Consider the following 15,679-nt stretch of genomic DNA (forward strand, 5'->3'; position numbering starts at 1 on the left):
CTTAAAGCCTTTCTTATTAATCCTCATCTTATCAAAACTATTCAACTAATATTTTTTTCTTGGTTGGAAATTGTTTGTTTATAAAAACATAATAGGTTAGAGTATAGATAGGCTTCTGTATTAATGAAACCCCTGAAAATAATGAGTTAAAGAAGTAAGCATTGATCTCTCAGACACCTCCCAAGGTGAGTGGCTAGCTTGGGAGAGTAGCTCCACTCCATTCAGTTACCAAGGGGCCATGTTCCTTTTACCCTGGTGCTCTACCACACCCTGGGGCATCGTTCTCAGCCCATGGTCAGGTTGAATCTTGAGCATGTCCATGTTCCAGCTACAGGACATGGAAAAAGGGTGAGCTCAGAGCAAGTGAGTGAGCGAGAACACAGTGGCACATATCTCGTGCCCATATATTTCCTGCCAAGGAACTTTGTCACACAGCACTCACAGCAAAAGAACCTGGTAATGTTTTAGTTGTGTGAACATGTCCCAGGAAACAGAGAAAAATACATTTTGCAAGGTGGACAACTAACAGTATGCCTGTAGGTAAAATCCTGAGATTTCTTTAATTTTAAGTTACAAGTGTGGATCTTGTAACTAATAGGCTTACTTTTAAAGCTCCTTCTTCTTATAGGGTCCCAATTTTTTTTTTTTTAGCTAAAATCTACCTTTGTGAACATATTTAAATACAACCTAAAAAGATTATTGTTTAATGATAGAGAATGATTTCTCAGTGTATCTCACTCAAATCATTCATTTTCAAACAAATGATGGAGGACCCTCTACACTTTTATCCCTAAATTTTTCTAATCTCAACAAATCCAAAGTTTCCTGTTCCAAAAGGATATGCCTGATCTTAGCAATTAGTTCCTTTTAATGAAAATGAAAAGGGTTATCGTAAAAATCTATAGATCTAACCAAGATATTGAGTAAAACCCCATCATATTGAATAAAGTAAAACATGGGCTAGATATAATCATATTGGGATCTGAGGAATGATACAGAGGCAGACTCAGTAAATAGGCAGAAGATTCTCAGAAAAAGAGAGCGAAAGTAGTTCAATTCCCACAGTAAGATGAACTGTAGTCAAATATGAATTGTGAATTCTACCTGCATCTCACCAGTGCTGCCTAGAATTGTGAAATTCTTGGAGATACTCTTTTACATTTACATAATAGATTTCTCGCACTTTAATTTTAATTCTGTAGGAAGATAATTTATTCTATGTGCCCAGACTGAGATTTCTGAATCCCTTTCCTTTTTAAAACAAAGCTAGGCAGAAGGGGAAATGTCAGCCCAGTAAAATCCTTAACAATGTACCTGTTTTAGATATGTCTAAAGACCCCATGCATTGCTTTGTATATTTAAGAAAGAACTGCCTGACCTGAAGATTAAATCATATTTTCTAAATTATTATACAAATACCAGCATTTGACCTAGTCCCTTTAGCATAATTTTTGTATTCTTTCAAAGTTTGCTAATTAAATCATTAAAACATGGTTGATGCCATGAATTAAATCACTCTTTTTTCATTTGTACTTGTACAAATTAATTTCAAATAGAATCAAGAAAGTAAATATAGCAGTCATCTTCTGTCTTGAAAGATACACAAAATACTTGGTGGAGATTTTAATGCGGTTATTAGTATTCAACCTACTATCAAAAAGTCTTTTCTTTAAGTATCAATCTTTCGCATTTAACATTTTTTTTCAAGATTAAGAAGTTCACATTTTTAACATTTTGCACTTCTTTTTGAATGAATAGTTTCATGCAAGTCCCACATGTGAGTTTAGCAGAATTTCAATACTTTGATATTTATACAGATTTCTAAAGTAACCCAGAGGTCACTTCGAATCTATCTTTCTTATCTGTGTTATTGTATTTCTACTTCAGTTATTCTCTAACTATATCGCATATTTCGAAGAATCATATTGTATAATTCAGTCACTGGACTGCTTTTATTTCTATTACCATTATCTATCATTTGACTTGTTGAGTAACTATAATTATCATAAAGTTTTTCTTTAAACTTTTGGGCATTAAGTTTGCAACTATCAATATTGTCCAAAATCAAAGCTTTCACATGAAAAAAATTCTTTCCAAATTCGAACTTAAATTTAGAAATACAAAACATAACTAAACAACAGCTTCATCTAGGGCAAACCCAGAAATACATTTAGTAAATCATGTTCAATCTTTTCAAAATTCAAAGATCTGCCCTCCTACACTCTAAAAGTGTCTGAACATTCATTTTGAAGTTATTTTTAAATGCACTCCTCCAATAAATTAAAATTCACATTATTCTACATTAAAAATATTAGGACAGCATGAAGTCATTTGTAAGACTTTTTTTAAGAAGTTAATCATAAATGCTTAAGAATAAGAATCTTTCAGGAGTCGTTTAACCTACATACACACCCACCTCCACCAATTTCGGAGACAACTGTATCAAACATACCCCAGCCAGATGGAAATCTAAATCTCATAAGAAACAAATTCTATAATCCACTACTCACTGTCAGGAAATTATCCTTTATGTTTAAACTACAAAGCTCAGGCTACAGATTAAGCCTGTTTCCTCTAGTTCTATTCTTGGTGGAGGAGAAAAACAGATGGACACAGTCCGTCATGTAGTTGAAAACAATAATTAGGTCACTTCTTTCTCCAACATAAGGCAGAAAAAAAGTTCTTTGGGTATTTTTGTATGTATTTTATTTCCTAAACATGTAAGTGGAGACCTTCTGTACAAAAAAATCGCTGGTAGGCAATGTTTGTTCTTAGGAGTCTCATCTTCTAGGTATCAGCAACCTCATGTTCCTTCCTTATTTGTCCCTGTCTGAAATACCTTAGAATCATTGCAGAAGAATATGAGATAGAAATGAGAGGAACAAGGGCTTTGTCAGACCTAACTGAGCCCAGTGCTTCATTTTGGCCTGAGAGCTTCTTGGATCTGCAGTAAAGCAACAGGCATACAGCACATTGAGATACCAAGTGAAAGAGGTGCAAGTTCCTATTAAGGAGTCTGAGCAGTGAAGAATCTACATGAGCAATAATGGGAACTGCAGGTGTGCATTCAGCGTCTGGGACTTCTATTTCAAGGCAAAGTGTTTTTCATTTCAGAAAAGCTGTAAGGCAAGAATGGCCATTGGAATAAAAACTTAAATTGGGTCTAGAATGGAGAGCAATCTTAAGACCTCAGCCATATGGAGAAAGTGTAACAAAACTTGGAGAACATGGAGGTATCACCAGCTTCCTACAACCTGCATCAGAGGTTAACAGAGGGCACAAGGGAGGAAGGCAGACATCAGTAGCAGAGTGCTCACATTTGTTTGTTCACAGACATTCATGCCTTGATGGAGCCAACTTGATCAAAACTTACCACGCAGGATTTCAATCTTAATTAAGAATTAAGCTTTTCAATTACATATTCATATATTTTTTAGTATTTACCACAAGTATCTACTATGGAATAGCAGTGAGAAAAACAGGGAAAAAATTCCTGCTTTATGGAGCTTACATTCTAGTGTGTCAAAAAATAAACAAGATAATAAGTAAAACACATTATATAGTGATAAATGCTATAGTGAAAAAACACAACAGTATGGCATTTTATTTTTATTTTTATTTATTTATTTATTTTTGCAGTTGCAAGATTTAATAGAGTGGAAACAGAGCTCCCATACAATGGGAGGAGATCCAAAAGGGGGTTTCCACTGCTGGTTCAGATGCCTGGGTTTATATCCCAATCATTGTCCCTCCCTCTGTGCTCTCAGGCAATACATGATTTGACTATTTCTTCACCTCCTGCTTTTAGCCTAATTGGTATTTTAGCTAGCCCTCTTTACTACCGATTGGTCGGGTGTGAGCTGAGTTACAAGCCCTGTGTTTAAAGGTGGGTGCTGTCACCTTTCCCAGCTAGGCTTAGGAATTCTTAGTCAGCCTAGGAAATCCAGTTAGTCCTGTCTCTCAGTTCCCCTTCTCAATAGAAAAACCCAAGTGCTGTTGGGGAGGTTGGCTGATGACCGCTCTAACTGCTTCCTGCTGAATTGGGGCATAGTAAGGGACATGCAGTTGAGATTTCCTCTGGAGAGGTGCCTTCGATGTCATCAACATCGGAGCATGGGCTAGCAGGCTGGTCCAGGGGTCCATGGTAGATCTTAGTCATGTACTGCATCTGGGGCTCCATCTGAAGAACCATTTGTGGTTTTACAGTTTGATTCTGGAAGAGACAAACTTTGCAAGGAGGTTAAAGATACAGGGATTGAAATGTATGGCCTGAAGTGCAGGGGATTATTTCTTTGGCACACTTCACAGGCCCTTGATAGTTTTGAAAAGGCCTGGCCCAGTAAATGATTTGGCCATTTGGTGGGTGCTATCAGTGTCTAAGTGAAAGGTTTGGTGAAGGGTTTTAAGTAATTTCCACTGGTTAGCTGCAGGCAAAACTGTTTTTCCTTCTTTGGCAGCTAGCCATCCTGAGGGGAGGAAACTATGTCCTTGTGAAGTTCCCCATTCTATTTATTCAGCTGAGTACTGGGGCTTGGTTTCCTGGAGGGGATTACCCCATGCTAGGGGTCTTTCTATAAGCATTTCTAATGGAGGGTACTGATTTATGGCTCTTTTGGCTTCAATATCCATTTACCGGCTCCCTTCTATTTCGCTTTCTTTTCCTTTCTGATGACCCCAGCAGTGTAAGACTGCCATCTCTTTAGGTTTCTGTACAGCCAATAATAATCTCTTAATGGCTTCCTGATGTTTGATAGGTGTTGCCTCAGAAGCTAGGAATTCCCTCTCTCTCCATATTGCTGCGTGGGCATGGAGAACTAGGTAAGCATACTTAGAGTCTGTACATATATTTACCCTTTTTCCTTCTCCTAATTCTAGTGTATAATGGCCCCTGCTTTTGCTAAGATGTCTCTCCCTAACAAAGGAGTAGGGCTGTCAGACATAAGGAAGGCATAAGAGAAGAGTAAAGTTCCCCAGTTACAACTTAGTGACTGGGAGAAGTATCTAGTGACTGCCTGTCTTAGGACCCCTGAGATAGTGACAGATCTGGAGTACAGTTGTCTGGAACAGGAGAGTAAGACTGAGAAGACTGTGCCAGTGTCCAGGAGACAGTTAACTCCCTGGCCCTCAATGGTCAAGCATACCCAGGGCTCTGTGAGGGTGATGGCATGGGCTGGCGCTTGCCCCAGGCACCCTCAGTCCTGCTGCTGGATCATCTGGTTAGTGGCTTCTGACTCAGAGGACCTTCATCCCCTGGGGCAGTGGGCCTTCCAGTAATTCCCTTAACATAAGGGGTATGGATGAGGGGGTGGCTTATTTCTATTCGGACAATCTATTTTAAAGTGTCCCTGTAGACTGCACTGGAAGCAAGCCCTATTGGGCATTTGATTTGCCCAGCCTTTACCTTTTTCAGAGCCTCCAAAGTCTGCTTGCCTGAGGGCCATGACTAAAGTGGTGGCCTTTTTTATTTTATCCCATTTGTCCCATTCCGCCTGCTCCTCCTGATCTCTACTATATAAAACCAAGGTTGCCAAGTTCAGTAGGGTTTCTAAGTTTTGCTCCCGGCCTAAGGTGGACTTTTGAAGTTTTTTCTAATATCTGCAACAGACTGAGTGATAAACGTATCCTTTAAGATTAGTTGACCTTCAATAGAGTCAGGTGACAGCGACGTATGCTTCCTCAATGCCTCCCTTACTCTCTCCAGAAAGGCAGTAGGATTTTCTTCCTTTCCCTTTGTTATAGTGGACATCACTGAATAATTTACAGGCTTCTTCACAGTTTACCTTAGTCCTTCTGGCACACAAGTTAGCAAATGTCTGCGGCACCAATCTGCATGTTCTGATTCTGTGTCCCAGTGAGGGTCTACACTGGGAACTGCCTGCCGGCCTGTGGGGAATTGCTCTCTTTCTTCTGTTGTCATCCTATTATTGACCTGACTGAGATACCAGAGATCGCCAAACTCTCAAGCTGTAGTTATGGCGGCGCTTCTCTCATTTGGGGTTAGTATCTGATCTAGCAGTAACATTGTATCTCCCCATGTCAGATCAAAGGATTGTCCAAACCCTTGTAAAACATCAATATAGTCATCAGGGTTGTCTGAGAATTTACCTACGTCTATTTTAATTTGCTTCAAGTCTGAGAGGGAAAAGGTACATACACTCTGACTGGGCCGAATTCTCCAGAATATATCTTAGTGGAGTTATTGCCTTGGGGGGAACGTTTCCCATCTGAATAAAGAACATAGGGATGCCAGCACTGCTAGTCATTTTCCGATGAGCATTAGTCATAGAGCATCCTTGATGGTCCTAGTGCTTATTCCTTTCCAGGGCGCATAACCACCCATGAACCTCTGCTCATCAGATTAGTTACGCTCACCAATATAGCAGTCCTGCACCTGGTTTCCCGCCTTTCTTGACCACAAAGAAAGCGGTGGGCTGCTGGATTCTAGTGGTCCTTTACCAGCATGCCTAACATTGCCTTTGCACTAATGGGTGAGTTCTAGAGCTGGGCAGGGTTCCTGAGTATTTCTTAACAACCCAGCTGCCCCATCAAGATGCATTCCCATAAACAACAGTTCTTATGCAAATTTGTTTCAGAGGGGGTGTAGGTAACCTTTTGAGTCAGGATTGAGATAGAGTTTTTTGCTTCTGTACGTACTTTAAGGCTTGGCTGAGTGCAAACAGCTTGCACCTTTGAGCAGACCAATTATTGGACAATTGCCTTAACTCTGCTTCTACAAGAGTTTCCCTATCAATTACTGAATACCCAATCAGTTTTTTTTTTTTTTTTTTTTTTTTTTTTCAATCACCAGGGAGGAACCATCTATCATCCTGTCCTGAAGGGAATTTCTCCTAGGTCTGGTCGGACTTTTGTATGGTAATTAAGATTTAAATCCCCTGTTAGGAAATCTACTGGGTTAAGGAAATTTTCAGTGGTTAATGTTAACTCATCTTTTTCTAACAGAATAGCCCCATACTTTAAGATTTTTGAGTTAGTAAGCTACCTTTCTGCTTTTTTTACTTAGGATAGCTCTGAGGTGTGCTCACAATGAGGTTTCCTCTAAAAGTTATTTTTCCACTTTCTTCTGCTAGCACAGCATTTGCCGCTACAGATTAAATGCATTTGGGCCATCTGCGGGTTACTGGGTTAAGGATTTTTGATAGGAAGGCTACTGATTGTCAGTGTTCTCAGTGCTTTCGGGCTACACCCGTTTGCACTGACAACAAGGTAGTATTGGAGTGTTACAGGATCATGGAGAAGACGTTCAATTATCAATTATAGGTTTTAAATTTACTCTGGCTTTTAAAGGAATAGGGTACACTGTTTTTTTCTTTACTACTTCTAACTCTACCTGTTTCTGCCTTTCTCTTTTCCCTTTCTCTCTCTTTTCTCTCTCTCTTCCCCCCCTCTTTTCTCTTTCTTTGACTCCCTCTTTTCCTCTCTCTCTCTCTCTCTCCTCTCTCTCTTTCTCTCTCTCTTTCCCCTCTCTCTTCCCTTTTACCCTCTTTTCTCACTCTCTTTCCTCTCTCTATTTTTGTAGATGGATTCTGGGAACAGTGGAAGGACGTTCGCTCATTGCCCCCATTTGCCACTATAGGAACATGCGCCTCCCTATAATTTACTCAATTCACTTTCATCCTGATCTATTATGTTGTCATAGACCTAGTTCCAGTTGTCAAAGTACTGGGTTATCAGTCCTAAGGTCCTGGACAAGGAGCTAAGACTTGGAGATTGTATTGCAGAGGGGTAAGTTGGGTAGAAATTGGGGGAGAAGATCGTCTTACACAATGGGAGAGCAATCTTCCTAGCCATTTACAAACTTGGGGCCACAGCTCATAATAGAACTTGGGGCCCTAGCAAGGATGGTGGGGAACAGGTCCCATATAACTGCCAATGTCAAGAGCTATATACCTAAATTGGGAGGGGCACTAGGGACAAGACTCCCTGAGTTCATTGTCTACATGCGTAAGGACACAGCGTAGAACTTCCCTAGATCCCTTTGAAGATACAACTTACTCTAATACTTGGAGAGGAAGTGAAAGTCTGAAGCATTAGTATCTAGGAGGCAGGGATCAGAGGAAGTACAATCAGAGGTAAGGAGAACTTGGGGGCTACACTTTCAAGAAAGTTGTGGTCGGGACCGAGGAGGTATGGGTCACAAAGAGAGGTAGGGGTGCACTCATGGGCCACTGTTGAGTAGAGACCTCTGGCTGCACCATGATCTCGACTGGCCAATGCCAGGAGTTCGGGATGGCAGCTTTCTGCCTCTAGTCGGCCCTCAGCTTCCCCCAGGAAACTGTGAAAGCAGAAGCTGGTTCCAGGGAGACCAATGTCCCTAGTCCAGAAGGGTTGGGGGTTGTTAGAAAGCCTTTTCCCAGGAAACCTCACACCTGAATCTTAAGTCCGGCAGCCACGCTAATCATTTTTAACTGGCCGACAGGTGTTCAGTATTTTCCTGCAATTCTAAGGAAGGATAGGACAGAATAGCAAGCGAAAGTGGTCCAATATTACTCACTGCTTTGGAGAATCCCTGTATGGGTGCCACCAAATGTTATAGGTGGGTCTTTGTGCTTAGAGCTCCCAAGATGGTGGCAGCTGCTCCCAAGATGGCAGCAAGACTTTTGTTCTGTGACCTGGGGTTCTTGGCCTCACAGATTCCAAGGAATGGAACCTTGGGCCATGTGGTAAGTGTTACAGCTCTATTAGAAACCGTGGGTCACGGAAGAGAACCGTGGAATCCAGTGACTAGTGTTCAGCTTGATTAGGATGAACTCGGGCACTTAGCCACACAGGGACAATGGCAAGCCTCTAGCCCAAACAGGAATGGCAATGGGCGCCTCGCTGGATCAGAAACGCAGCAGACACCCTGCCAGATCCAGAGGGGTGGAAGTCAATGGCAGGTCTATGATGGTGGCAAACAGCAGTGGTGGACGGTGAGCGAAAGCTCAGCTCAAGCAGGAACAAACACAGACCAGAAGAGTGTGCAGTTGCAAGATGTAATAAGTGAAAACAGAGCTCCCATACAATGGGAGGGGACCCAAAGGGGGTTTCCCAAAAGTATGGGACTTTAAGACTACACAAAACTCATATTTTACTTAAACCACAAGAATAAAGTTCCTTTAAATTCGTCATGGCAATGAACTGAATGAGGAGGAACTTAGGGAAGAGACAAACTCTGTAGGGCTCCCAAAATCTCAGAACACAGCCGGCCCTTACTGCTACCTTTAAAATCTAATTTCTCTATCTACCCAATCAGACTGGATTAGATCATAATAACGTGTTATATGATAACTAGAAGTCTTTGAAATGATTAAATACTATACAAACAAAGCTGTAGTTTTTTAATGCAAGACCATTACACATTCAGGTGGAGCATTATTAACTATAATGTCCCTTGTATCAGGCTGCTGGATTGTATCTTTACCCTTTCCTGTTCAATATTTTTATCAACATCCTGGATGAAGATATAGAAAGCACGGTTATCAAATTCACAAATAACACTAAGTTGAAAGGCAGAGCTAATATGTCAGATGACAGAATTTAGATTCACAATGATCTTGACAAGGCAGGACACCAAGATGAAACCCATAAAATAAAATAAACACACACACTATAATTAAAAGACAAACAAATGCCCTGCGTGTGTACAAGACAGGAGAGGCCAGGCAAGACAGCATTTTTATTAAGGGGTGGGGAGGGGAGAACTAGAAGCTTTAGTTGATCTCTAGTTGAACATTAGTCAATATTTTGCTACACAGCTGCAGAAAAATTGTCTTAGGCTGAATAATACAGTAATATCTAAATCAGGATAGGCAATATCTATTTGGAAAAGAGTATTCATCCCTGGGTGCTATACTTAAAAGCAATATTAGAAATTTTAAATATTCAAGGAAGGATGGCAGAGAGGAAATACAATCCTTATGCCATATAAGGAATAGCTAAAGAAATTGCTTGCTGTAGAAAGAGAGCTTACAGAAAACTAATACATACTTTCAGATATTTTAAAGGACTATTACTGGTAAGAATATCTCATCGTTTTTAAACATATTAACTGTATAATGTCAGAAAAGATCATTGGCTTTCAATGCCTCAACTTTTTAAATCTCCAAAATAGAGCTAAGATTATCCATTCTATAGGACTATTGTAAAAATTAACAATGATATCTGTAAGGTGTGTAGTACATTACATGGAACATAGTTTACACTCAACAAAGGGTGGGTATTTTTACTCTCTGTTTCGCTAAAAGGCAAATTAGGGCTAATAGATGAATTAGGCAGAACCATGCCACAAAAGAAAGAAGGACTCCTAAAATAGCTCCTTCCCTTGAATTCTCCATGAAGATGTTAAATGACTATTAGAAAATTTGGGAAGAGATCCCTCCACTGGGTGAAAGTTGCACTAGACAGTTTCAAAGTTTTCTTCATTGATTAGGTTCCTTTCCAATGTTAAGATTTTGTAGTTTTCTCTGATTTCTCACCATGCCTCCAATAGATGTATTTCTGAAGTTAATAACACTCAAACAAACCAAGATTATTTGTGCTTTACTCTGTGCCCACACTAAGAGGTGGCTACATTTATTATCCTCTTTTCACAAATGAGGAAACGGAGGCAGAGAGTAGCTAAGTAGTTTGACAAACTACATGCAACTCATTACTGGCAGAGTAACAGTTTGAATTCAGAACCAACTGGGTAAATTGTGACTCATCAGCCAGACCTTCTGTTTCTACCATTGTAGCGAGTGGGCCCCAAGAGGTCCTGTGATGCCCTAGGGTTTGTTTAGTTATCGCCAACCTGTTCTACAAACAGATTTAATTTTTAAAGTACAGTACATTTAAAAATCACAAGGTACCACTGGTGACTGAATTGAAAACCTACACTATCAGGAAATGTTATGTTCCATAAACATTTATTTTGTAAACTAATAAAACTCATTTCCTAAGTGCTGAAACTTCCTATTTCATCCATTTTGGATAGAACTCATCCAGTGACGAACAGCCACTTCTTGCTCTTGTTTATTCTAATTTATAGAACACACATTAACTTGTGCATCTGCCTCAAGATCATCACATCATAAATACTAGTTATTGTCCTAAGGCATCATTCATTAATGTCCTAAGGATGTATTGATAAATGCACTTGCGTCCATGTAAGCAGTTTCTAAGTGAGGGTCTGCGAGATTCTCCAAAGAGTAAATTCTATGAGTCATAGGGTCTTATCTTTGTGATAGGGTTCTGACTGCTCACAAACTTTTCTTCCTTGTTCCAGATTATTTCATATGGATGTAGCTGCAAGATAAAAGACTTTCAGTTATGTAAGATGATGCTGCTTACTCAAAGCAAATTCCAGTGCCTATCAGATTATAAAGTGACAAAATGCAGGAACTGGTACATGGTGAGAGGCCAGAAAAAAATTAACTGAACAATGTGGTTTATGAAGCCACAGGACATTTTGTCTATTGAAAGGGGTGGATTGTTGAGAAGAAGTAGAGGGAATTTGTAGGAACAAGTAAGAAAGTTTAAAAGTAAATTAGGTTCAACGAAGTAAAATTCTATGACATCTTAAACCCTAAATCATTTTTTCTGTTTATTTGAGTAAGTTTAGTTTCTTTGTTGTTGTAATTGGTTTAAGTTTCTAGTTCTTATGTCTCTGTGTATTTAAGCTTTCAATGCAGGTGCATTTATGCTCTCAAATGTTTATAGAATTTCCTAGCATCCTCTTTCCTGAAATTAAAATAGCTTCATATTCAGTTTCACAAGTATGTTGTTTTTTCTTTCCGTGGGAAGCTACAAGCTAAGACTTATTTGGAAATTTACATTTAAAACTTAGGATAATCATCTACAAATATTTCTCTAGGAAAGAGCTTTCACCTAAGTAAATAGATTTAATGCGCCAAATCTCTAATTTGATTGACACCTCATGGTTATTTATTCCATTTGTTAATCTTTCTGCTTATCTTACTAAATATATGAATTGAAGCCTAACTACTGAACTATAACTAAAGAATAAAAATAATAAACTTTCATAAGGTAAGGTACACTTTATAATTAATGTATCGATATACAAGAACCTTTGTTCTTGTATATCTCACTCTGTTGCCCAGGCTGGAGTGCAGTGGTGCAATCTCAGCTCACTGCAACCTTTGCCCCCCGGGTTCAAGCAATTCCCCAACCTCAGCCTCCCGAGTAGCTGGGATTACAGGCGCCTGACACCGTGCCCAGCTAATTTTTGTATTTTTAGTAGAGACGGTGTTTCACCATCTTGGGCAGGCTGATCTTGAACTCTTCACCTCGTGATCCACCGTGGCCTCACAAAGTGCTGGGATTACAGGTGTGAGCCACTGCGTCTTGCCTTCAAAATAATTATTAATTCAATAAACACTTATTGAGGACTACTACAGTTAAGCACTTTGCTAAGTGCTAAGCATACAAGGGAGTTTAGTGAAGAAATAGCATATCTCATACAACGTAGTAAGCATTCGGGTGATAGGAACCCAAAAGGAAAAGCACTTACCCAAATTAACAGAGTCAGGGAAGACCTAAAGATAGGAATTAATCACAAGAATGGAGTGGAATTAGGATAGGAGAAAGGACAAGCCAGCCAAGGAAGACAATGACGGAAGACCAAGAGGTAAGGAAGTATGAAGTATGTGGAAAAAACTCAAGTGTGGTTTATATATACTGTTTCCAAATGGTCTTCTCACTTCCTCCTCCATATCCCTTCTATAGCATTCCACTTCTCATTATTTCCCTGAGACATCTTTTATCAGTATCACCAATGGCCTCCATAAAAGTCCAATTTTAATAGTTTTCTATTGCTGCTGCAATAAATTACCACAATTGCAGTGGTTTACAACACAAACTTATTATCTTACAGTGCTGCAGGTTAGAAGTCTGGCATGGGTCTCACTGGGTTAAAATCAAAATGTTATCAGGTTCTCGAGACTTTTATACCAGCAGAAACACTGCAGGTTTGCACTAAAAGAGAGAGTACAAAATGAAAGAAGGCTGTCAGACTGATACCACTCCCTGTCAAATTCTGCAGGCAAAAAACATACTGAAAACTACTCAGCTGCAAACATGTGCTACCTTCATGAAAACAGAAAGACAATGCCAAGCACGGAGCACGAAACCCAGAGGGTAGAGCTGAGAGCCACTGAATGTCTGTAACTGATATCTCATGCCTGTCCCTTCAGTGTGTTCTGAAAGCAAATAACTTGCTTCCTCTTGAGTTTCATGTCTACAGATAGAAAGGAATTGTGCCCCAGATAGATTATACTTGGAGACTTACTCATAGCTGATTTAGATGATTTAGATGATGAAATTTCACCACAGGAACCCTTACTATGCGGCACTCCACCAAAGTAATTTTACCTTCACAGCAACTGCATACAAAGGATATTATCATTATCCCCATTTTATAGACAAGGAAACTGAGGCTTAGAGAATTTAAATAGTTTGCCCAAGATCAAGCAGGTAGTTGAGGATAGAGATGGGATTTGAAGTGAGCCCAACTCTGGAGCACAATTAAGGCTCTGCTCTCTCCCTATACCTCTGCCTTTCTTCTCCCCACCCAACCCTACCCACATTAAATGTGGGTAACTCAATAGAATTCATTAAGTTTCTTCTTCATCCCCTATCATAATACTAATGCACTAAAACAAGAAAATGTATACCGTACATGCTGTACAATAACTACATTGAAACGTACTTTTCTGCTATAAAGATAAATTTTATGTCATCTGTATTTTTCCAAAATAGCCTGGGAGACATGACTTTTGTTTTGAAATATATGTACATAATGTTCCTTCATTCTGCTCATGGGCAAACTGTGGACGTTATGGTATGCACAGTAAAATACATGCTGTATAGTAAAGGACATATTTACCGCAGATAAAAGGAAAATTCTGCCTCCCTTGGAGTTCTAAAACAGAAAGCAGTTTTTGTTTGTTTGTTTTTGTTTGGTTTTGTCTGTTTTTTGAGACAGAGTCTCACTCTGTCGCCCAGGCTGGAGGGCAGTGGCGTGATCTTGGCTCAATGCAACCTCCGCCTCCCGGGTTCAAGCGATTCTCCTGCCTCAGCTTCCCAAGTAGCTGGGATTACAGGTGCCTGCCACTATACCTGGCTAATTTTTGTATTTTAATAGAGACAGGATTTCGCCATGTTGGCCAAGCTGGTCTCGAACTCCTGACGTCAGGTGATCCACCCACCTCGGCCTCCCAAAGTGCTGAGATTACAGGTGTGAGCCACGGTGCCCAGTCAGAAAGCAGTTTTTTTAGAACAGAGATTTCCCACCTTATTTCATTGATGCCTTTATGTATTCAATAAGGAAGGCACAGGTATCATTTCTCTCATGAGAATGAAAGGCATTGTGTGTAGGTACAGTTTTAGAATCTCATTCTACTCTTTGTTTTAGTTAGATCAGGGTCCTGTACAAAATACCATTACCAGTTAGCTTAAACAACAGATACTTAGTTACCACCGTTCTGGAGGCTAGAAAGTTCAAGATGAAGGTACTGGCAGATCTGGTTCCTGGTGAGGGCTCTCTTTCTGGCTTGCAGATAGCTGCCTTCTTGCTGGGTGCTCACATACCCTTTCATCAGTGCAGGCTTATGTGAAGATCTCTGTGTCTTTCTCTTTTTGTAAGGGTACTAACCCCATCATAAGGATCCCATCATCATGACCTCAAATAAACCTAGTTACCTTCCAAAGGCCTCACCTCCATAACAGGGGTTAGGACTTTAACTTATGAATTTTGGGAGTACACATTCAGTCCATAACACCCTCCTACAATGTGACTTGCATTACATTATTATGAAATTAGGAGAAAATAGATTGAGTAATTATCTTCTGGTTGTGTCAAAAATCTTAATCCCCTGGTAAGCAAAATATGTGAAAGACAAGTTTCAAGAACATAATTAGAAAGAATAAAGTTTATTACACGTACAAAGGAGAGATGATGCCAGGTTTCACAGAAAGCAAGATTCGTAAGCTGTGACTTGGATTTGTGGCTCTGCCTGAGATAGTCCAGCAATGCCACAGTCAACTGAAAAAAAGAAAAGATTCCTTTGAACCCAAATTATATTCACACAACATCGTTAAGTAAACTGATAGAAAATCGGTAATTACTATATTTTTAGAGGTTTCAAGAAGACTTAAGGCACAGCCATGATTAAGAGCTTATTCTGACAAGAATGTGAAAAAGAGAAATGAAAAATCCAACTCCTCAGGCCAACTCAAACTGTAGTTTTCCTCTCAAATAGCCAGAATGAAAAGAAAGGATTAAAGGGGGAAGGGAAGAATCTAACAGTGGGTATTGTATGATATTTTATTTAATCCTCATAACAACATTGTGTGATGCAAGCTTTAGAAGTCATACATTACAAATGACAAAACATAGACTCTGAAAGCATAATTTGTCCTAGATCACATAGTGAAGTATGAGGCAGTTCTTCTGTAACTTACCTGTGTGCTCTTTCCAATGCAATACAAGTAGGAAGTAAGGTAGTCTATGATCTGGGGTACACAGAAAACCACCCCAAAAATTATTGCCCACAAAAAAAGGCATGGTTTCCCAAAAATCACTCTTTATTAGTCTTTAAAGCTTTCTAGTTACCTTTTTCTAATTTGTCTGTATATTTAAAATCCAAATAGTTGAGTATTGGGCCCATGATGCACCATTAAA

General features: G+C 39.6%; 1 long non-coding RNA gene across 6 annotated transcripts in view; it reads right to left on the reverse strand.

Moving 5' to 3' along the window:
- LOC103217558 (uncharacterized) overlaps window positions 1–15,679 on the reverse strand; it is a 333,833-nt gene that overhangs the window by 109,460 nt on the left and 208,694 nt on the right. For 3 of the 6 annotated variants that reach the window (XR_012094247.1, XR_012094250.1, XR_012094256.1), the window contains one exon: window positions 3,608–4,227. The exons of the other annotated variants lie outside the window; for them this stretch is intronic. This is a non-coding gene — a long non-coding RNA (uncharacterized lncRNA). Of the gene's footprint in view, window positions 1–3,607; window positions 4,228–15,679 lie in introns of those variants that run through there. 6 annotated transcript variants of the gene reach the window in all.

This window comes from Chlorocebus sabaeus, chromosome 10, assembly GCF_047675955.1.
Source record: "Chlorocebus sabaeus isolate Y175 chromosome 10, mChlSab1.0.hap1, whole genome shotgun sequence".
Taxonomy (NCBI): Eukaryota; Metazoa; Chordata; class Mammalia; order Primates; family Cercopithecidae; genus Chlorocebus; species Chlorocebus sabaeus.